General features: G+C 38.2%; 1 protein-coding gene across 2 annotated transcripts in view; it reads left to right on the top strand.

The window, feature by feature from the left end:
- LOC131682392 (dual oxidase maturation factor 1) overlaps nt 1-25,257 on the top strand; it is a 147,139-nt gene that overhangs the window by 92,966 nt on the left and 28,916 nt on the right. For both annotated transcript variants that reach the window (XM_058963828.1, XM_058963829.1), the window contains one exon: nt 9,918-9,948. The gene's annotated coding sequence lies outside the window, so the exon portion shown is untranslated. The remainder of the gene's footprint in view (nt 1-9,917; nt 9,949-25,257) is intronic.

Genomic DNA, 25,257 nt, shown 5'->3' with positions numbered 1-25,257 from the left:
TTGAGCTCATTCTAGCTCTAGTAAAAGCTAAGCAGTCGCATAGTATGTGTCAGGATGTTTCCTCCGTTTGATGGCATTCCTGGCACCTATCTTGAACCTTTTCCAACTTCACCAAATGAGCTCTAAGGGAGCAATACAATGGTCTATTAATAAATCAGATAGATTACCTTTAGTTGCAGTTAACGCAAGGCGAGGGATTCTCTAGTCTCATCAACGAACTCATTTCTTTCTATTGCCATATGTCGTGGCACCCATTTCAAAGTGAGCTTGCTATTGATTTACAGATCCATCAGAATTTGTGGACAGCCATGGTCTAGTATAGACTCGAAGTTACCAGTTCTTAACATTACCAACTCTAGGCCCTGTAGGTGGCTTCTATGCAGACGCTTTCTAGCACAAATCTCAATGGCAAGTGAACGGAATTGGTGAATCGATCACCTTGTGCGCAGGACTTTCTCTAACCCAAATAGAATCGACACTACGACTATCCAATCTAGTTCAGAATTAGTCTGGATAATTCTAATATGCACCATATTATCCTCGTCATTAATAATAATCCATTGAAATTAATGTCCAGTTCGATATGGGACAACTATGCATGTAGTCTTACGTATATGTCATATTTCCGCGTGACCGCAACTTGTGAGACGTTTATTACTGACAATAATTGCTATACGACGTGTCTAAGTACTTAACCTTCAAAAACCACGCTATTAAAATTATAATGATCAGCTATGGTGACATCAACAACAGAAACTAAAAGTAGGCATAAATCATTTGATAGTGTCTCTGGTACTTTTATTTAGATAGCTATTTATTATAGTTATTGATCATAAAAAAAACATTTACATCACAAAGCATAGATTGCCAATCATACAAATAATGCTCAAAATCTCAACCAGTTCTGCCATCGTATTAGTACGTCATTTATAAGTGTCACACATGTCGACAATATTATCATGATCATTGATTGTAGCTTTCCACTAATTCATCATGCCTCGCCTATCACATCCTTCACATCTACCAAACCCAAACAATCAACCGTTTTCTGTGACCGATTATCCATTCGCAAGCCATAAAAACTAACGGAAACAACAATCTAAATGACGCAATTATATGTATATGTCCACCGTACGTTGAAGGTGGCGGTAGCCGCCCGCAGTCCGGCATTCAAACCAGAATCGAAAACGCGTATTTAAAATCGATTACAATCGATTATCGAAAGTGATTCCGGTGTGAATCAACGGTGCCAAAAGGAGACCAGAAAATTGAGACTTCCACTACACGAGGTGGCTGTGCTGTGCTGCAGGCAACCGGCACACACTCAACACGTAGATCCGCAAAACGGCAAAGCGACGTCATCGAACAGCCAGTCGATCCGGTCCGGTCAGTGGCATATAAATTGCCTTACGTAGAAAACAACAGAAAGCCTTGACGAATGTCGCTGCCACCGAAAGACACATGAACGCGGTCATTCTACTGTATGGGCTCAGTTCACACCTCTGCTGCTCTGCCAGCTGATTGGACCCGCCGGATCGCGCTGCTACTCGTTTCGGAAGCACGTACCTACAAATGAAGCGACACTTGTGGCAATATTTTGATCGAATTAGCAAATTTTAGGTTGGTTTTAGGTTTGGAATGGAATTTAATTATTAGGCCTGTCGCACATAATCTACAAAGGGATTTAATATTGAAGATCTGCCAATTTAGGATCGGTGTACTTTTACATACAGTGCCCCTGGTGGTCGGTTCTGGAATATTTCGACTGTAACTTCTCAATTTTTTTCTTTTGAAAGTATATGAAAATAAAAGATGTTTTCTCGAATAAAATTGAATTTAGCGCAAAGGTAATAAAAACCCTTCCTTGACAGGTACTAGGATCGTAAAGAAATTGAAAATAGCAAAAATGGCCGTCTATGTAGTGTTGAAACGTTTTAAGGGACGTTTGTTTGTTTGTTTCCCAGAACGTATAGCTAAGCCATCGAAGCGGTGCGGTGGACCGACAATAACAGGATGAAGGCTTTCAACAAACTCCACGACTTTTGGACCGTAAAGTAAACTTTTACGGGCAAAACCAGGTTACGATAGCTGTCCTACCAGGAGCTGGAAAAATGGAACGGACGTATTCTTATAGATTCTATTCTTATAGATTGATATATCTTATATTATCTTATATTGTTATAGATTATATTCTTATAGATTGAAATATCAAATTGAAGTTCAAACAACTTCCGCTGTTACCGAGACATTAAACATTTATTTTTGCGGACAGATTGGCCAGAAAGCTGACAGTCTGGCGGGGAATTGGCAGCTGTGACCAAAAATAACCACTTTCATCAGTACCGTCAATTTGGTAACCAGAAGTCAGTACCGTCTTTATGCCCACACTGGGCCAGGGCCAGGTGCCCCGGGATTTTAGGGGCCCCCAACCTAGGATGAATAAGGAATCATTTTGAAGGCTATGTTTCAAAAACTTCACAATTGTTTATAACTCTTTGTGTGGATAACAATGGATCAGTTGCTCGGATTCACACATTGTACCTTATCCCATTTGAGTATGATGAAATGTTTTTTACAACACGTATAGAAAGTTCGTAAGGCAGCAAGCAGGAGTGTCAACCAACAAGCTGGCAAAATTTGCACAGGGAAGTTGTACAGAAAGTTGAAGAAGAAGATGTCGAAATTCGGTACACAATCCCTGTTTGACAAGCGATCCGCGCATGTGGCAAATTTTTATTTCTTCATCACATCCGGGATTGTGAATGGATAAATCTACATGAAAACCTCTAAAAATGACTCTTGGACTTCTTGAAGTCTCGCGATACTTTCGCCGCCAGACTAAGCATTTTCCACTATGCCGTCGTAGCCTGGTACAGAACTAATTATGTTCTTTTTGTACGACACTCCGCCTTATCGAAAATATTTTAGGCCGTCAGTATCAGGAATCAGAATATACTGGCTCAAATGGAACGTATCCCATGTTCGTATCCGTAGCCTATATTCGATGTGTTTCCTATTTCGACTGTTTTATATGACGAGTATTGAAAGGTTTTTTTTGACTTAAATTTTTATTCATTTATTTTTGGGTTTACATTTTGTACAATATTGCAGTTTAAGTGATATAGCCTTTGCTTTTCGTCTTTAATGAGCTTCATTGGTAGATGGTTGCATTGCTGTTTGTGGCTGATTATGAATGAACTGATAATAGTTGTGTTTGTGAATTATCGAAATGAACTGTTTTGCTCGTATTAATAGCTTCGAGTAATTTCGATGTTTCACTATGTTTATTTGTTAAAGTAACAATGAAGGTTTCAATTTTGTACATTTACACTTTCAAAAGGTGAAAAGACTAATTATTGTTATTTATTTTTTTCCTTCGGACACCTGAAAGGCGATTTTACCATCAAAACCCTAGACTTACTACTTTAAGATACACCATCTTTGAGATACTAATTCGTTGAATGTGAAAATATTAATATTGTTTGCTATCTTCGCCTCTCAGAACCGTTCACTATTAAAGAAAGCACAAACTTCTGTCAGAATATATAACAAAAATCTACCTCACCAACAATTTGTGCATGAAGAAACACTTTCAAAGAATCGTTGTATTGCTCCAGTGAAAAAGGCGAATATCTAAAATGAATGAACCTCGAATCGCGCACTTAATTTCAATTGCTGCAATATTCAATATTATCGTCTGTAAATGTAGTTGAATTATAATTGAAAAAATGAGGCTTTTTTGTAAAGCTGGCAATTGACTTTTCCAGCTGTGTCATATCAGAAACAGTAAGAAATTTAAAACAACATTGTACGAAATCACGTAGTCGTCATCTATTAACAAGTTGAATTTTATTGGCATATTGCTAAATATTTTTCCTAGATTATCATAGTGTAATTATTGCATGAATCGTCGACATTGTAGAATTGACGTTTAACCCGCCTTACTCCATCATTCCTCATTATTGACGGAGGCACTTACCTGAGTTCGAACTCCCACAATCGCATATAGTGTCTTAGACCCTTTGCCACTTTCGGTCAGATTGGTCAGAAATGCTAATATCTTTTTAAGATCCAACATAATCATCTTCTCGTTTTTCGACGGTACCAGGTCATTTACAATGTCACCTGTACTACCCATGACCGTATAATTGTCCCATTTTCTATGGGATTTCCTATCTTTATGGGACTGACTTGCGATCATGGGCAGTATAGTGATAGAAATCTAAAAAAATTTCTCCATATTTTTTCATTTCTACAGTATTTGTTTAATACCTTCACACGGTTGAAGGATTTGGCTTAAATTTGAAAATTGGTATTGATGGCTCCCTGATGCTGAGAATCATTTTTTGATTATCCTGCTCTACTCTATACCTGTTCAATTACAGGGGCCCCTCAGGTCAGTTGTGCCCAGGGGCCCCGAGTGATCTTAAGACAGCCCTGCCAGAAGTGCTGGTTTGCCAGGAAATGTCCTAGTATTTAATAGGTTATACACAAAGTTAAGGGGGGAAAGAAGCTAAGTTCGTAATTTTATGCAAATTTTGAATGAAAAAGCGAAAGACCATTTGTTGGTAGTACCACAGAAGAAAATAAAATTTAGTCTAGTCTAGTTGACTTTGCATCAGCGGGAAAGTGGGTTTTTACTTATCTGATATGGTCACCCTAGCCATCACTATAAACGGAAAGTCAACGAATGCTTGAAAAATATGTATTCATTATGGTCCTCCTGGGCTCCGTCTAGTTATTACCGAATTTAACGAGTTGCCACTACAGTGAGATCACGCAACAGAAGAAAGGAATACACCCCCTAACTGATCAGAACTCCGCCCAATTTTTCCCCCTTTGTTAGGAGAAACTTTGCCACTGCGACCATCATTCAGGTTATCTTTTGTGGCTGCCCCTGTTTGCTCTACATGTTACAAATTGCCCGAACCCAATGTTGTTGGAAGCGAGCTGCTTGTTTGTCCACATGTCGTCGTTGTTGTGCTATCTTATGACAAACGCCATTTTGGGGTAAACTGAGTTAGATATGCCACATTACTTGTTTGAAAAATCTCTACAAAGCGGCGTTTTCAGAATTTTGAAATTCTACTTGGTTACTTAGATATTGCGAGAAACGTCATGAGAAATTGTGAGTTTTTTGCTTAAAATCACTGTATCTAGGGATTTGCTCAAGTTATATTGAAGTTTTAGATGTTTTTATGCGTGAAAATGTCTGAGGAACACAATGACATAAACATTTTCAAAAGAAAATTACACGAGTTGTAAGAAAAACACAGTTTTAGTTTTAAATTGGAAATAAAGGATATTTGGCAACACTGTAACTAAAAATAACTATTTTTTCTAGATGCCCTGACTCATTTCCTTCAAAATGCATTTCACCGATTGTTTATAGCCCATATTAACGCAAAGATATGAATAAAAGTTAAAAATTGATGATTTTTTCTATGGAAAATTTTTCATGCACGATTATGACACGTCATACAAATTTTGTCAGCAATACACGCCTATGACACGTGTAAGTGCGACTTTTGTTTACATTCATAGTAAAAACTCGCAACATAGTCAAGCGATCTTCGTAATATTTGAGAGATTGATGAAGAATAGATAGAAGCATTAATTGTCTTTTTTGGAATGTTTATACCATTTATAAGTTTCAACATATTCAATCTCAAACTTTAAAAATCGTTTTTCTCGAAATGTGATAAATGGCGCTTGTCATAAGATACCATAACAGCGACGATGTGTCGTCCCAACAGGATGGTACATTATTAATATAGCTCAGGATCTGTTTGGGACTGGTATGCCATACCTCGAGCTCGTAGTTACAGAATCGACAAATCGTCGCTGTTGTGCTATCTTATTGCAAGCGAGCATATTTCAAGAAAAACGATTATTAAAGTATGAGATTGAATATCTTGAAACTTATAATTGGTAGGGAAGAGTGGGGATAGATGAACCACGGGGATAGGTGAACCACTAAGAATATTACGTCACATTCTACCAATTTTAGTGCGTTTTGGTAGCTCTGTCAGTAAGCTAACCTCACACGTATTTGCGATAGCGTCAAGTGTTTTTTATTCATTTCGTTTATTTGATAGGCACAAGTGCGTTAGCTTGGCGGTGCCAAATTCTTTTGATTTTACATTTTGGATATCTTAAAACTAGGAGGTTACAATATTGATTTTTTTTTTTATAAAGGAGAAAAATTTTACAGCTATTTTAAGACTAGAAATAAGATTCTATATACAAGAGAGGGGGCAAAAGGTTTTTTTTATGAAAAATTTTAAAACAAGGAATTCAGTTTGATATACAAGAGGGGGAGTAGTTTTTTTTACGAAATATTTTACAGTTATCTTAAAACTAACAATATAGTTTGGTACACAAAAAGGGGAACAAATATTTATGAGAAATTTCACAGATGTCTTAAAACTAGGGATACAATTCTATTTACAAGATGGAGGACAATAGTTTTAACAAAGAGTAAAAATTACAGCTGTCTTAAAACTAGGAATACGGAATACAAATTTGATTTTTAATCGGAGACTTATGCTTGGTCAAGATATCCAGAGGGGGGGGCTTATTTCCAAAATCGTCGTCGTCGTCAAGTGTTTGTTGTAACTTTTACAGAAAATCAAAGTTATTGTATATTAAAAGTTGCCTCAATTGACACATCGCGTTTTTTTTGGAAAAGTTTGTGGTGTCCCTTCTGTGAGACTAAACATCATAAAGTTTTTCGTTATTGTAAGTAGGTGCAAAATCTGTTATTTATATGAAGAAATTTGCTTATGACATGTGGGGATGCATGAACCACTTTAACGCACTTTATGCGAGGATACATGAACCACTTTACGCTCGGATTTTTGTATTTTTTTTTGTTAAGGGTTGCCAAAATTATGTGCAACAATTAACGCTAAACGCAAACAGGCTTGATTATGAGTGTAACTATGAAGTCTGTTCTGATTTACAATCTTGAGAAGAGACATAGAGTACGTCGAGCAGGTGAAATAAACAATATCCCGTACCCCACTTTGAGTCGTTACGTTAGAAAATTAAAAAGGACGAGAAACGTAGTTAAAAGCTCATTTTGGATAACAAGAGACAGAATCGACTTATCTTTTTCATTGTTTATGAATAAGATTCGGATTGAGCAGTGCAGAAACCCCTACGATTTCTACTACGAATCTCACTATAATGTTCCATCGGCAGGCAGTGAAGGTTTCTACCAGGTTAATCACCAGAAACTTGTGCAGATTCCCAAAGGCTCAACCACGTGAGTCTAGAAGTTAGGAAAGAATACGAGGAAGAAGTAGCATAATTACCGACTCGCCATAAATGAAATTTTTCAAAAAAAAAAACACAATGGAAGAAAGGAAAGAACTCAAAAATACTAAAAACAAAAACAAATAATTTGTGATATGGATTTTATACTACAAACATACAAATGGAATTATTTTTTGCACAAAAGACAGAATGAACGAACTTTTTTCGATTGGTTCTATGTGTTATATGATAGTCTGGATAACCCCAGAATATTTTATCCCAAAGGGTCTACACATAACAATTAACAAAAAAATGGTTCATCTATCCCCACGCCCCCTATTAACAATTTCAAGCAGACAATTTATGCTTCTATCTATTATGTATTAATCTCTGAAATATTACGAAGATCGGTTGACTATATTGCGATTTTTTATTATAAATGTAAACAAAAGTCGCACTCACACGTGCAGTGATGTACCAAATCGGGTTTTTATAATTTTGGGGAAAAAACCCAAGATTTTTTCCCGGTTAAAACATTTTTTTCGCGGGAAGATTGGGTTTTTTTTGCAATTTTTTGATATGTTAGTAATTGAACATTAATGTATTGTTATCCAAACATTTTTATTTTATTTATGAGCATTATTGTCATAAAGTTTTGCATATATATGACTTCTGAATGGTTTTCCTCGGTTGAATCATTGTTATAGCGGTGATCCAACATTTCTTTACAAATATTGAGGTTAAATAAGTGATAATACTTTTCAACACGTTTTGGGCTAAGTCGATTGCGTTTCTTACTGTGAATCCACCTAAACGTACTAAACATTTTTTCTACTGTTGCTGATGTAGTTGATGCCGAAAGAATTCGGATTGCGATTTGTGAGGGTTCTGATTACTGTTCATACAAAAGACGAATGTTAAGGCCACTCGCTTTCTGCATATTACTCACTTTTACTTTTCACCGAACTTAATAGGTATTTTCAAAATTTTGTGTGAATACCTCATTTCGCTAAAAGTATAGCAACCCCTAAAATGAGTAACAAGCAGAATAAAAGTAGTTTGGGCATCACACGGTTATTCTAATTTTCACTAGTAACAATGACAATTGTTCGCAGTATTATATGAAACATGTTGGAATATGGAATGGACTGAAATTAAAGTCGCAGGAACAGAAAATATTCCGTAAAACCCGTTATAAATATACTAGAATGTGAAAATTGGATTCGAACTTCAAGTTTCAAAATCGGACACGAGCTTTTCGATTATGTCCTATAGAATAAAAACCGTAAAAAAGTATATCCGGTTCTTACAAAGGACTTTTCTTTATCCAACTTTTAATCTTGAATGTAACGTTGTGCGGAATTTCCTGTGAGATAATTATACTGGAGGTTCATCCTTACCGACTTTTTCGGGTGAGATTATTCTAAGCGGTTCGCATGCTCAAGGATCTCTGTCCGATTTTTACGCTTGATGTTTATATTCGATTTTTACATGCTAAGATATCTGGAGTGGGTTCTACAAAGTATGTTTTATCCTTGCGAATTTTATTTTCGGTCTCTCAAATGTAAATGTAAGATTCTTTAACCCTCCGGAAGTCGCGCTTATGGCCCACTGAACGAGCAGCCGCTGGTGCGCTTAGACGATTTCGCTAGATTTTCAGAGCAGCGTGCATTCAGTGCACTAGCGCGACTGCCGAAAGGTTAAAAAACTTTAAATGAACATCATACATTCGATAAAACGAAAAAAAACCCACATTTCGTCCGGGTTAAAATGATTTGGAAAAAAACCCGGTTAAAACACAAAAAGACACGGGAAGATGGAATTTTTCCCATCGGTACATCACTGCACACGTGTCATAGGTGTGTGTTGATGACAAAAATGTATGGCGTGTCATAATAGTGCATGGAAAATTTTCCATACAAATAAAGCGTCAATTTTTAACTTTTATTTATATCTTTGGCTTCATTTGATCTATAAACAATCGGTGAGATGTATTTTGAAGAAAATGAGTTAGGGAATCTAGAAAAAAATAGTTTTTTTTGGCTACAGTGTTGCCAATTTTGTTATATTTCCAGTTTATAACTTAAATGGCATTTTTCTCACACTTTGTATTTTTGTTTTGAAAATGATTATACCATTGTGTTTCTCAGATAGTTTCACACATAAAAACATTATATACATCAAGATAATTTGAGCCAATCCCCAGACATAATCATTTGAAGCAAAAAAATAAAAATTTCTCAGCACGTTTCTCGCTATATCTCAGTAACCAAGCAGATTATCAAAATTCTGAAAACGCCACTTAGTAGAGATTTTATAGACAATTAATGTGACATATCTAACTCAGTTTCCCCAAAATGGCGTTTGTCATAAGATAGCACAACAGCGACGAAATGTCCTCTTGACTTTTGCCATTTTTTCAGATGATGCTTAGCAGGACAATGACCCGTAAATAAACCTGTGATCATACGTTAATCTTTTCGTTTTGGATCCATTAGTTTTTCGGCTCTCGTTGTATCTGTATGTTTGAATTTCTTGGCTTGTCGTGTGTTTTTATCCGACCAACTTCACTTTCAACAGCAACTGTTGATTAATTGCATAAACCATTTGTTTGATTACATGCACTATTTAAAGATTTCGATTTGCTTTATTTACAGATAAAACGACCGAATCAAACGCTGCAAAACTGTAAGTAAAAACATACTATTTTAGAACATTACCAACACAACGCCAAATTTACACTAGCTATATTTGCATGCAGTAACAATACGATTCCAATGGTTCGATCTTACGAAAAGCTCCCATCTCCTTGAAATGCCATTTTTTCTCACGTGAGCACGATTGTTGTTTCTTGAAAATGATCGTCACTTCAATAACCACCTAGTTAATTAGTTAATTAAGTCCCTAAGATTTCTCAATTTTCTTCACAAAAAACCTTCACGCTGGCGCTGGCTCGAGTCAACAACACCTTCATTAAGCCGTCATCATCATCATCATCATCGACATCCACATAATAGCACTTTTCACAGCTATCCTTGCAGGGTAGTATAAATTTTGCCGACAATAAACTATGCCAGAATATGCGTGGCCGCCCAAAACAAAAGCCTAAAAATGCAATATACCGGTGAAGCAAATTTGCTACTTACAATTGACTCGAAATTTTGTCGAAATAATATCTCGCTGACGATACGACGTCTTAGACGTATTAGCTTAGGCATTACTCGAGGTTTAAGAATTTAGCATTATATAAAGACACAGATTTTAACGACCTTACACTTTTATTTGTAAAGAAATACCTTAAAAATTTTTAAGTGTTTCTTTCCATAGCTTTAGCTGATCCTGATCGATGGTATTCAATGTAAATTTAAAGGTTCCATGCAAACACTTTGTTGTCGCAGCATTTCATCAATATAGAAAGTATTTGGTCAAAGAGGTTCCAGAAAATATCTATGCATTCTCTTTTCACCGGTGTTAAGATGACGACAAGACTTTTAATCAGTGTCATATTTAATATGCTGCACCACCCTGCCTTACAATCGGCACCTCATCTTCTATATGTACTGACATCCAGCAGAGCACTGATTAACAAATGCTTTTTAATCTCGCTAGACGTCCAGTTCAGAAATTAGTTTGACCTTCTGACACGACTGTTGCCATAAACATGAGAACTAGTTCTAAATGTATATCTATAGTTATTACGATTTGTAGTCAGCTCCACCAAGCCAGAGAGCATGTAACATTGTTTGAGTGGGTGAAACAAATGAACGGGACCTAATCAACCCGGCCACATGCTATGTAACTCTGACAATGTTATTAAATAATTCAGAACTTAGCAACATAAAAAGAGAGAGGAACCCGGTTCGCTCCAATTGTGGACTGCAGTCTAGGGCTTTCAATGTTGAAAGTCTGCAACCAATGCAAAATAAATTAATAATTGTAAATAATCTCGATAGCAGCCCCCAACTGACCTAAGGTCTAATTTCGGTACGCTAGTAGAATGGTGGAATTATAGGGTCTAGCTGAGGAAGTTTTTCAAATAGAACAGAGTTTTATACTTTGTTCAAATGATTATGTACTAGGGTGTTCCAAAATGACATCATGTTAAAAGTCATCGGGCTCACTTCCTAAATGAAAGGTTAAGGTACTAGGACCACTTTCTTCTTCGGAGCGAATTTGCTGAAACGCTCCCTACTGGTGGCTAATTTTGTTTTTTTTTTTGAAAAATGGGCCGATTTTAGCTTTTTTTCAGCATTTTTTTATTTTTCTAAAGATCTAAATGAAGAAGTTTGGTGAATTAGTTTGTACAAATTTCCGATTATAAGATCGGCAGGGCCAATTAATTTTTAATGTTTTCATTAGTTTTTCAGTTTAGTTGAGCCGAATAATTTTGCCAAATATTTTGCCAAATAAAGTGTATAGCTGCGGTTAATGGGGTATGAGTTGTTCATGTTTTTGTTAAATAACCTTTTGACATTTTGTGCAATTCATCAAAAGTGCGCTGAGTCCTCTCTTTGTTTTTGAGAAAATAGAAGGAAAATGATGAAAAATTGCGGTTTCCGTTCGTCTCTAGTACAGCAGAATTGGTGAATTGGCTGGCGTAGTCAGATTTTGTATACCGTAAACCGGGGTGACTTTGATCGTCGGGGTGACCTGAAACTTTTTTCGCAGATTGCTTATTGGCCAGAATAGTCTACGGAATCCTTGAAATTTGAAATGAGTCTTACTTTAAACTTATAAAATACCGTTTTGTTATATTTTTAGTGCATTTTTCGTTTTTTGGGCACAAAACCACAAAAAACCGAAATTTTACTTTGCCTTATTTTACAAAGCTTCGTATAGTGACTACTGTTTATAAAACAAATAAATCTTACATTTTAGAAAGAGTAATAAATTCTAAGTGAGTTAGTTTTTCTTTAGAGTAAGGTGCGCTAAATTTATTTTTTAAAGTTCGCTTATTTTAAAAACATTTTTTTGTAAAACTAGTTGGCAATAATTTCAGATTATTTCCTGCTAAAATTCGCAATATTTTTATATTCAATACTCCAACGCGTTAAAATAGACGAAACTCTGTTTACATTGATAAACTACTGAAATAAAACAAGTGTAGCATTTAATAATGTTTTCAGATTCTTTTATTATAGTTGGACTCGACGTATACGAATTTTGGTCACTGGAATTTTACAGTAGATTGAAATACTTTGTACAATACCAATTAACATCTATTTTTAATATTTAATATTAAATGCCTTTTAGAATCAGTCTAAACAAACATTTGAATGAAAAATATTAACATTAAGAATTTAATGTGCATGCACATGCAGGTTATCAAAGTCACCCCGGAATACGAAAGCGGTCTTAAAATTGAAATCATTTTTGAACAAATAGTTAAAAGCGGACAATTTCTGGTAAAACCATCCAGTCTTCTTCACCATACATCAGTACATGGTTTGAAAATGTTAAACTTGAAAAAATTGTGTTGCGTCGAAAAATATGTAATGATTACTTCGAAAAGTGATCAATGTCACCCCGGTTTACGGTATAAGGTTTCATTTCTATGTTAGATAACTTGGAAGTGAACAAAAATGCAGAAAAGTGAGGTGAGTCATATGCATCTTCGGAGAATAATATGCAATATGGCCTTTCGTTTGATATTGTTTTTTCGCAGATTTCATTCGAGATGAAAACTTATTATCAGTCTTTGTCTAAAAACAATCTCATATATACTAGAAGTCTCAGGGCGCTATGGCTGGATATTGTAGTGATGAGGGAGGAGTTCACGCCATTCTAGATATATGAATCGTACACACACGCACGCGAACTTTCAAAAACATACACAGCAGCACACGTTACATACAAACACTTACACATCACACGTTAACACACAAACGCTCGACTACTGCACGAGAGTGTTTACAAACAGGAACATGCATTTGCATCTACGCATAACTATGCCCGCGATCTCGCAAACATAAAAACGTCCCTGCGATTAAGTGTGAACATTTTAGCACTTACACAGTTATAAACGTGGTCTCAAGCACAAGCATATAAACGTTCGTGTCCACGCGATCCTTAAATCTCTCATCACAATCAAAATCACGGCCTACAGCAATTGGCCCTAAACAGTGTTTATGTGGGTAACATTTCCCGTCTTGTCTGCAATTGTAGTTAGTGATTCTGACAGGGAACCCTTTCGAGAATCCAGTTCCACAGCTCCTGTTAGACCAACTAGTAGTAAAAAACTTTAAAGAGCAACATTTATCACATTTTTTTATATTTAATGCTAATTAGTGATTTTTTCTCTTTCGAGAACAATCTTAAAATGTCAAACTCACATTACGTTAAATGCCTTATAAAAACAAGTGTATAGCAAAAGGACGGTTATTAAATATTTATGAAATAAAACGGCCATTCAAAGTTTATCGCCTGTGTTCAAAGACAATCGTGACTATGCACAGCACTGGTTTTTGGCATACTTGTCTGCCATTGTAGTATATTTTTCAGAACCACAATAGATCGAAATACTGGTCGCAGTGGTTCGTCTCCAAAATAAAAAAAATATTTTTCAGAAGATCATTTAATGTCTCGCGTGATGCGGGAGGAAGAATGCCTTCGTCACTTTGGTTTTCGCGTTTTTAAGGTCATTTTCTATTTTGATTCAGAGTTGGTTGCACGGAAGAGTGCTGATTTTCGTAACTAACTAAATATGAAAAACTGAAATTCGCCCAAAGTAGCGTTTACGTCAGTTTTGCATACAAGGGTTCTTGAGTTCCTCGTTTATTATATTTATGAAATACAAAACAAGACCCTTCACATTACCGGCAAGGACATGTGCCTCATTAGAGAACAGTTTTTTCGCTCTTGAGACAAGAGTATCCATAAACGCAGGGTTTGATTTTATCAAGGGGTTGTTGAAACCGCGGGAAAATAGGGAAAAGTTAGAATTTTTGTGCCGTGACTATGATTCTAGTTCAACAGCCCTACTGAAAGCTTAAATCCAAACAAATTCCCTTGGTATAGGGACTTGCGGTATCCTTAAATGATCCATCCAAGCATGGAGGATATTTCCAGAAAGGCCACTTTTTCCATCTGAAAAAAAAAGCATAAGCATAAGCATAAGCATAAGAGATCGCCCGTAGTTGCTACTCCGTTATTGACCAGAACCAAATTAGGTTGCAAAATGTTCATTGGAACAACATGTTTGGGAATAACATGATGAGCCACATTGTACAATCTATTCTGATCCCTGCATGCTGATCAATACCGACGCCGGCCACGTCCGAATGCAGATCTTCTGGGAAAGGAAGGAATGTTAGTCCGATACATGTTGCTACTAGAGACCGAGGAATCCTCTGCATCTCCACATGTATCACGGGAATGGGAGAGTTGTTAGTAAGTGTGCCAATAGCGTTATCATGTAATAATTGCTCTGGGCAGCCGGCTGCCGAGAATTTGGGAAATTTATCATTTGTTGTATTAATACGATTAGCAAAATAAGCAACTTGAACTCCGGAAAGCCGGCTATAAGGATCACTGCTTATATTTCTTAATAATATTCAATCGCGCGACGAATTTTATCGTGGTCTCTATCGTGTCGGTGCTGATTTTACCCGGCGATCGTTTGAATAAAATGAGGAATCTTATACAGAAGGTTCATCAGACTCTTCCATAGGTGTCGCGAAGTTGGTGTTCTAGGATTCGCTCCATGCAAGCGATGCGACCTGTACATAGTTTATTAGGTAGTAGTTTAGTAAGTTTTCATGAACACGATCACTCGAAAAAGAAGATCTTGTTTAGTTTTTGGTTCTTTTTAAACTCTTGGTAGCCGGCTACCGAGAGTATCCTGTTTTCTAAACAAAAGCAATTTCAACTCCACACAGCCGATCGTGGTAGTATTGCCTAGAAAAACTAATCTTATCTGCATAATAGGCCGGATCACTATTTATTGCGACATTATTTAGACTAATTTCGCTATACCTTCTCCACAATATATATTTTGGGTTGCAAACTATAGCTCGAGATGTTATAAATCAACGAAAGTATTTCCTATTTCTAATATCGGATTGTTTGCGAAATACACGTATACGAACGATTATATCGAGCATTAAAGGGAAATACAGAGGATCGTTAACCTGATGCACGGGCTTGCCACCAATAACGGAACTTGAAATTAGATTCATTAAAACAGACACGGCGAATTTTCAGTACGTATTGACCCGCGATCATCGATACTAGTCAAATTAAAGTCTTATTGGAGCTGATTTCCCAACAACTATTCATTTTTACCGTATTGTTTTCTCCGCTAGATCTGTTCGCACCCTCTCATTCTGCTACTATTGGCAGAAGGCTGATAGCACCCAGTCGTCGCCGGTCTAAGAACCAAATACCATTAATAATCTTAGACTCGCGTGGAGACATGAGATAGAATTGAAAGCTAACCAATGAACATGACAGCAAAACACTTATTCTTCGTGCTGACATAACTGAAGGTAATTGCTTACCGGTACCCGATTCCCCTCACAAATTGTCAATTCTCAAACCTCATACATGATTGAAGTCATCATTCCACTCAAACAAGGCCATGTGTTTTCCCTAAGCACATTGAATGCTCTTTGGATCAGTTCCCCCGTTGGTAAAACAAACCCTAAAGCAACATAGAAATTAGTTTGCTCAGTCCAAAGAAAAGTTTGCCGGCCGGCAGATACGTGTTCCCTTACAGTGCCATCACATCAGCGAACACCCAAAATTTACATGCGACAAAATATCTGTAATCCCGAATATTAAAGAATCAAAACCTCTACTCATTCGCAAAAAAATAAGAAAGCAAAAAAAACAGTTGAATATCCAAGGCGGCTCCAAAGATGAATGACGCCTATGAAACACCCAATAAAAAATAGGTGACAAGGGACGCGGACGAAATTAGCTGAGCACCGACTGGCTGGTTTGCCACCTATTTTTCGGGCGAAGAATTTTGGGGCGACACCTGGTAGTCGCTAGTCGCTGGTGAAACGCCAATTATTTGAATATTCCAATTTTTCTTATTGCCGTATCTTTTTTCACTTTTCGGATTCAATTTTTTCTCTGAAAAACCATTTTTCACTATTTTTAGGATATACACTGTGTTCCTAGATGTTTTCTGTGCACTTTTATTGTCCTTGCATCGGGAATCGACGGCCCGTAATGCGAGGAAAAGATATTTTTTCATTTGCCGGAATTCGATTTTCACAAACTGTCACCACTTGCGTCGCTCAAAAATATGCCGAAAATGCTTTTATAAGCCACTTCACCTTGTATAATCGTTAAATTGCACCCTTATTGACACTTTCGATAACCGGGAGGCAGTAAACTGCGCCGAAAATAATGAAAATTATCCGACTCGAAAGGAGCTCAACAAGAGTCCCATTATTCGTGGGGTCCATTATCTCACAAAAATGTTTAGTTCGTGTGAACCAAGTATTGATACACAATCATGCACTGCTAGGCCCCATGCAAAACTGACTCAGACATCACTTCGTTAAAAGTTTAATAACTTCTTTTATCAAAGCCGGATTCACTAGCAGTCTTCGACAAAGTTGTAGGCAATCTTCCTTTTTCCATCTGAAAAAAAAAATATTAAAAATTTTATAACATTGATATGAAAATTTAGATGATAAAAATTAATCGTTCAAGGACAGGACAAACAAATTACGGACAATAAACAAATTGAAATCGATCAAGAACGGCAATCCTCGTCACCGCAACAACGTTTTTGTAAAAACATACGTACAAAGTTTCAAGGATAAACCACGTCCCCATAAGCGAGCAAGATGAAAAACGCTATTGCTTCTATTGCTTGGATCTCTATAAAATTTTGGTGATAATAATTGGCGAAACCAAAACTTAATCTCATTAAGCTTTCCCAACAAGCCATCGGCGACAAGTTTCCATAGAAGTGATGACAGCACACCACCTTGAGGACATCCGCTGACACTCAGCTTCCTTATCTCTACTTGTCTTAACGATGAGCATAGATGTCGCTTGCAAAGCATTTCGTGTATCCAGTTCGTGATATATCGTGAAGGTACTGCATGACCTCGTGCTCCTTCCAAAATGGATTCGAAAGGCACGTTGTCGAAAGCATCCACATTTCACTGATTTGAGAAGGAAGGAGTTTATTATTATTAAGGAGTTATTTTGAAATATATTTTTCCTATGTAAACAATGTTGCATTCAAAATTCTATCATTGTTCTACTATCGAAAGATTTTCGCTTTAAAACGCATAAGAGCAATGGTCTACATTTTAGTAGAAAATTATAATTTCCAAAAAATCATTTCATGCCATCTGTTTAGTAGTCTGCCGGAAAATATTTGCAATTAGCAAGGTTTTATCTGTAATTAGGGTCTGTTAATTTGGTCAAAGAAGCAATTCTATTATAGCAAATATGGAAAGGTTGAAATCCATATTGATTTTAGTTGATAAAACAAAGGATCTAAATGCATCAATTAATGGTAAAATAGTCTGAGAAATCAAAAAATGATATTTAGGTTAGAAATGAATCCCGAACAAAAAAAACTCCAGTAACAAGCGGATTTGAAGAAATTCTTAAAATTAATAAAACAGGTTTTTGCCCTAGATTTACCCTAAAAATATTAGCAATTTCACTGTAAAATAGGGTAGTATGATCACAAATTCAAAGAGAAAGTATTTAAAATTTCAACCTCGGATTTACAATTTCGGAAGGTTAATTTGCAAAGACAGTTTTATCTCACTTACCATTGAAGTAGAAAGTAGAAAACAGGTATTAGACTAATATTCTAATAACATATGTAGGGGACGGTGGGGAGTTGTGAACCATGGGGAGTTGTGCGCACCGTCAATACTCGCTAAGCTATAAATTATAAAAATGTGGTAACAACTGTTAAATGTTTCTATTGTCATGACGTCACTTTCTCATTAGTTAATGTAACTCATGTTCTTAATCGCCCCGTGCCGCTCCCGCGAAAACAGGTGGTTTGACGCGTATCATGCTGTCACCTATTCATTGCGAATCAGATCACTTTTCCATCTCATCTTTAGTGTAAAAATATCTTAAAATGTATGTTCTATAATTCTTCCTAATAAAAATTAACCACAAAAATATTCCATTTCTCCTACTTTTTTCGGTTCACAATTCCTCACCAAAAATTCCAGCATTAATACATATTCTTCAGACGAGTATCCATCATTAGCAGTTCTAATCAAACTGACATGAAAGTCTTTCGATTTCGAATGTAACATATTTAATTTACTACTCTCGATGAGATTTGAGACATTTGTACAGAGGCTTTCCCAACCGCTTCGCTCAGAGGATCGAGGAGCATTTCCGTATGCTTTGCTAGCCAACTTAAAGGCAAGAAGCAGGCAAGCCTCTTGGTATGCTGCTACTATGAGTGAGTTTGTTTTATCCACGACCTCATCAAAGTCACTTGGAGATTCAATCGTCGGAAGATACCCCCTGAATCCTAATCGCCGAGCCCTCTTTGTAGCGGTCCCAATTCGTAGATTTGGGATTATGATATGTGACGATATCTAGCGAGACGTTTAAATGATCAAATACGATGTACTTATGGTCAGATAATGACGGTTCGAGCTCGTTTGGTGCGAGCCAGTTTGCCAACTCATGCGTATTACTGTCAGAGCATAGAGTTACACCTAACACCTCTTCTCTGCCAGCTCGTGCAAATGTTGAGCGATTTCCCCTACCGAATATATGTAGATTTGTTCTGCTTAAGTATTCCATCAATTTGGTGCCTCTTGACTTGATATCAAAGATACCCTAAATTATGTGACATGACCAGCATTTGAATCCTACAAATTGCGAAGCAGCAACAAATATGCATTCAACAACGATCTCGTCTAATATCTTTCAGCAAACAACCAGCAACAACAATAACGAAGCGAATGCCGAAAAAGACGGACATACAATAGCGACCCATAAGAGAAAGACACAAACTAGAACATCCGACCGAGAGCAACAGAAAAGTAGTACAGATGGGGACATAGACGTGAACGATAACGCGAAAGAAGACAAATCAATCGAACCTCAAATGGCAATGGACAACACTGGAAATATTTCGCCCCCTAGAAAAAGGATCTCAACACGCAGCAGCAAGCTGCGCCTGAAAGAGACAAATAAAGCAATTTATTTTTTATTTTTTGTTAAAAATCAATCGGCCTCGTTGAGCTACCGCATTTGGGCCTAAATAAATTTATTAATAAAAAAACTCATCTCACACTACTGCCTGGAAAACTACCATTTAATCACAATTTTACATTCGTTTAAAAAGAGCTCATTTTTCTCCTAAATTTATTTGAAAGATCTTCGCGAATAGATAAAATACCTAACAGCATCAACACTGTGGTCATTCTGTGACTGAGGCGTTCCTATATACCAGCAAATTATATTCCAACAACTATAATTAATGCTAAATTACAGTCGATAAATTATTCAGGCTTGCCCATACAGTGGTAAAAATCGCATATTCATATGGGTACGAATTACACACTTCACTTTGGCAAAGGCGTGCAGAGTGCAATTTGACCACTTAGACGCACGAAGCTGCCTTGTGCCTAAGCGGTGTATGGCAAATGATTCTGGCATTAGCATTCAAACCCCACCATTCTTGGCTTCGAGTCTCCTGGTTTGCGGCACATGTATTGCTTGTGACGTTACCAGCAGTTCAGCACAGCAGCAACAGTTTAAGTGAGGTACTGCTTTGCTCGCTCAAAGACTTTTTTTGTAGCCGGTTAAAAAAAATCGAACAACTTTTCTCCAGCTACTGCTCTAATATGTGAACTTGACTTTTAGATGGTGTGGCATAGTTAAACATGTAATCAATGTCAATTGGTTCGCTGCGCTAGAATATGTCAATAATCGAGTGTTTTGCTGTTCTTTTCTGTGTATATTAAATAAGAAGTGAGAACATAATACTGTAGAAACGCCGAGTTGAGGCCAGCATGCTGCAGTTAGGAAATTGGTGAAATTTTGATTACATAAATTATTTTGCCTATTATTGGAATAAAGCCTATTTTCACTATATATCACGCCTCTTGATTTCGATTTAAGAACTTGAGCTTGTGCGAGCACCCATGGCTGCTACTCCGTAATCGATCTGGACTAGCTGAAGTTGCACAAGGAATCAGTAGATAATAATACTTGGGAGTAGCGAAACATCTTTCAATGTGCAACTCCTGGTTATCCTAATGTATTAATTGATCAATACAGGCGCCGGCCAGTCTCGAAAGTAGATCCCGGAATTAAAAGGAAGGGATGTTAGTCCGATACTTGCTTTTGCTAGAGGCCGTATATACTGAAATGGCAATAACTAAGGAAATTTCCAACCGATTTCGACACTTTTGGGTGTTTTGGATTCAGGAACTCATCCACTTTTAGACTTGGTAAAAATCAATTGGGTTAATCCATTCGGTTTCCGGAAATCCGGATTTCCGGAAGCATGTTCCAGTGCTGGGATACTATTTGTGAATTTCAATGGAATAATGGCAATTGCATCAGCAGGCTGTATATCGTAGTTTAGAAAGGATTTGGTGATTTGACTTCGAAATGGACTTTTCGGAGCAGATTCCCGTGGTCCAGTAACAATAAATAGTAAACTTTAAAAACAATTTGAAGAATTTTGATACTCATATTGCTAGAACATTATTAAAATTTACAAATCATGCCTAACACTGGAACATTATTTCGGAAAATCCGGATAATCAAGAACCAAATCCATTCATCCGATTCAACTCCACAGAATCAAAAAGTGGACGAGTTAAAGAAACCCATAGTTATGAGCATTTCAATTTGTGGGTATCATCGGCCTATTAAAAGTGTTTTTTTGTTGGACACACAACAGTTGAAAGTGCCTTCGATAGCTGTTAAAATAAATAAATTTCTTTTTCCCTTTGAATGTTGGTGATTTTTATTCATATTCTGCCCTTTTTACTGAATGTTCTTAGGGTACCGGCATTCGACCAAATTTTTCAATGTCAAAAAAATATCATTTCACTAAATTGTCAGTAGCAATTTTCATATTGACGGAATAAATTAAATTCCTTCGCTAGTTATTAGTTAAGGTCTCTAGCTTACCCATCCGTTGTACGTCACAATGTCCCGGACGTTATGACGCACCGCACCCGGTTTATGTACACGGATGTTTGAACTTGAGTTTGTATATCGTTCGCTTGGTTTCTATATTAGAAGCAAACCTGTACATCGGGACGAAGCATGTTTGAGGTTGAACACGTTCTCAAAACTTCGTACACAGGTACAAACTTATCGATGTGCATGGGAAGTCTGCTAAAATCTTTCATAACGCAGCTTGTGCAAAAATATTATTCTTGTTATTTTCTACTATATTAAGTAATATTTCATCAGGGTTCCAAAACTATTTACATTTCTTATAAAAAATGTATAGAATTCGCTCAAAAATTCCAATTTATTCCGAGGCCCGGATGGCCATGTCTTATATACCAATCGACTAAGATCGACGATTTATGACAATGTCTGTGGTCGTATATGGGTGGCAAACTCTCATTTGCGTTTCTCAGCCACGGCTGAACCGAGACACCGTGTCAAAAGCGTCCGAGGTCATAAAGTTCGAAGAGTGGTGCGTTCAAACGTCATGGACATTATGACGCACCAGGCTGCATCATAACGTTCAAGAACTGTGCATCATAATTACATCATTCGATTACAGAACTTATGTCGCAGTTGATATTCTGGACACTGCACAAGCGTGCGTCAGAAGGTCCCGAAATAAATGTACGTCCTAAAGTACGCTATTATCCTAGTGTCACAACGATATCATCATGCATAAGAACTCCGTCGTAAGGTCCCAGGTCATATCCCAGAAAAGAGCGCGTCATAATGTCCCAAAACGGGTGTGCGTCATAAGGTCCCGGATCTGATGACGGAAGTTTGTTTTCGGATCTTATGATCCGTCCTTTGTGCGGCACAATGGCCCGGACGTTATGACGCACGTTCGTTCTCAGATCTTATGTCGCAGTCGATTTCGTGAACACTGACGTACTTATCGTTTCGGATATTTTGATGCATGAGAACTGGTTCATAATGTCCCAATGATATATGACCTTGGACGTTATAACACAGTACCCATACATCAAAATATCCGAGATATTGAGTGCATCATACTATCTCTGACTTTATGACGCAATACTTTTGCGTCATAACATCCCAATATCACTGTACGTCATAAGATCTCGAACATTATAGCGCAGGACTACTTTCGGACGTTGTGACACAAAAAAAACCTCGGATGTTATGACGCATTCTTGCTTTTGGATATTAAGACACATTTTCGTACGACATAATGTCACGGACGTTATAACGCTCACTGTTCTGGGTCGTTATGATCTGGGACGTTTTGAGGCAGTACCTGTACGTCATAATATCCGACGCTATGAGTGAGTCGCAGTGCCCAACATGTCTATAGCGACATAAAAACCGAAAACGATAGTGCGTCATAACGTCCGGGACATTATGATGCACCAGGTTGCGTCATAACATCCGAGAACGGATGTGCGTCATAAGGTTCCGGACTTTATGACGCACACTTATTTTCGGATCTTACGACGCACCCTTTGTGCGTCGTAATGTCCCAGATGTTATGACGCACTCCCTTTTAGGACGTTATGACGCAGTGCCTGAGCGTCATAATTTCCGAAACTATGAGTGCGTCTTCTAATCCTGGACTTTATGACGCAATACCTATGCGTCGTATTATCCCAATATCGGTGTGCGTTATAAGATCCCAGAGATAATGACGCAGCAACTCTTTTGGATGTTGTGTCACAAGAATCGCTTCGGATCCTTTGACGCATTATTGTTTTCGGATGTTATAACGCATCCTTGTGCGTCATAATGTCCCGGACTTTGTAACGTTCCACCCTTCGCACGTTATGACTTCGGATATTATGACACGGTGCTATCTGAGGCGTCAATGCTTCTTGTGGATTATCAAAAATAGAATTAGCTATCATCAGTTCAAACTTGACGTACCACAGATGAGCAGTTTGGAAGATGTACCGGGCTGAAACTGGAAAAACTTTATATCATCCACCCTGTAATATTATACTACTTTGTTGATGAACTCAACCATACCAAAACAAATTTCTAGGGTATTGCTTCCAACATGCTGCCAATTACTGAGATGAATTCGGGACACAAAAATCCAAATTAATATTAGCTAGGTGTTGTACCCTATTGTGCATATTGGATCAAATTCACCACGACGCTTTCTTACTAAATCAAGAAATGCGAGAATACTTTAACCACTATTCGAAGCGGTCTTCCCGGTCTAATCCTTGGGGTGGATCTAGTCTACTCACGACCTCTCCGATGGAGTGTTGAGGTCGGTTTGGCGATTCCGGTGAAGCCTGACGCCCCGACGACCCAAACTCAGTGCTACCTCGCGTACTACTCACCTGGTCCCGGCGGTGGACCTTTCTCTTGAAACCCGATTTGTGGTTTCACGGCGATTTTCTAGCCAAAGGCGCTACTTTGTTGGTTCTTTCGCCACTTCCTCTGCATCTCGGAGAATAAACTCGTAAGCACTCTGTTGACAGCGACCAAGTCTCTTCGACGATATTGTCCACTGTCATACCAGACCACCCCTACGAACTTCTTCGAACCTACGGCATTCGAAGACCACGTGTTTCGGTGTCTCTTGCACGTTCACACACTCCGGGCAAAGAGGTGACGAAGCGTGGCCAAACCGATGCATGTACTTCCGAAACCATGCTTCCTATGCACCTAAGCCAACACATTAGGATTGAGTCGGTGGGTCCACCTTACTTTCTCCGCGTTGTTTCACTCCTGTTGCCGTTTGGCCAACGAGTCCGCTCGGACCAGTCTCATTTCATTGCGTGCATTTCTCCGCTGGTAGCATTTCCCGTCCTCTGCCAGAGTTGCCGATGGGGATCATCATATTGTTCGATGACGAAACAGTAGATATCAGACGTCTCTTGCTGCTTCTCGTACCGCCGACGTTTGGCATGGTTCTCGCTATTGAGTTAGTTGCCTTCCCGACTTTTCGCAAGCGTAGTCAACGTGGTTGTGGAAGCTTAACCGGTCCATTATCACTCCCAATTGCTTCTGCACACGCTTCGATGGAATCACGTGCCCTCCAAAGTAAATCTGCATCCGCTGAACCGCTTTTAAATTACTGACCAACACCAACACCGTCTTGTGGTGAGCTATTTGCAGCTTGACCCCGTTGATCGCGTCTATTGTTTCAGTAACCGACTCTTTCACTTCTTCAAGTGTCTCACCCATCATTGTTAGTGACACGTCGTCCGCGAAACCCACGATTTTCCTGGGCAGCTGCAGTGTCAAGACCCCATCGTACATCCCATTCCAACGAGTTTGACCGAGAATGGAGCTCTGAGGAACGACCACTGTGAGTCGCATTGACTTCTGTCCTTCCCTTGTCTCGTACAGCAGCGCTCTACTCTGGAAGTAGCTCTTCTTACATAGACAGTCGGGAACCCCTAAGTCTGTGCAGCGTCCTGATATGCCAGGATCGCAGCTTTCAGCACCACGTTTGATATTCCATCCGGACCGGGGGCTTTCTTTGATTTCAGGCGCTTCGATGCTACTGCGAGCTCATCGTTAGTCACTTGCCGATCGTCCATGTATGCTCCTTCTTCTTCGCCGTACGGTGTCGGTGGCCAGATAGTTGGATCGTGCTTCGTGAAAGGACCCTCGACGATTATATTCAGCTTATCCGGCCACATTTCGACGTTGAACCCTTCATTTTTACCATAACGACTCGATACGCGTCGCCCCAGGGATTGGCATCTACTTCTTGGCACAGCTCCTTGTGGCAATCTGACTTGCTAAGTCTGATCTCCCGTTTTAAAGCGGCCCTAGCTTCCCGAAACGCTGCCTTGCGCTCTTCTCTATCTAGCTCCGATATCTCTCTGAGCCCGCCTTCTGGTTCTAAGACAAGCAGCGTGT

The sequence above is a fragment of the Topomyia yanbarensis genome, chromosome 2 (assembly GCF_030247195.1).
Source record: "Topomyia yanbarensis strain Yona2022 chromosome 2, ASM3024719v1, whole genome shotgun sequence".
NCBI classification, from domain to species: domain Eukaryota; kingdom Metazoa; phylum Arthropoda; class Insecta; order Diptera; family Culicidae; genus Topomyia; species Topomyia yanbarensis.
This window is presented reverse-complemented; position numbering and strand designations above follow the sequence as displayed.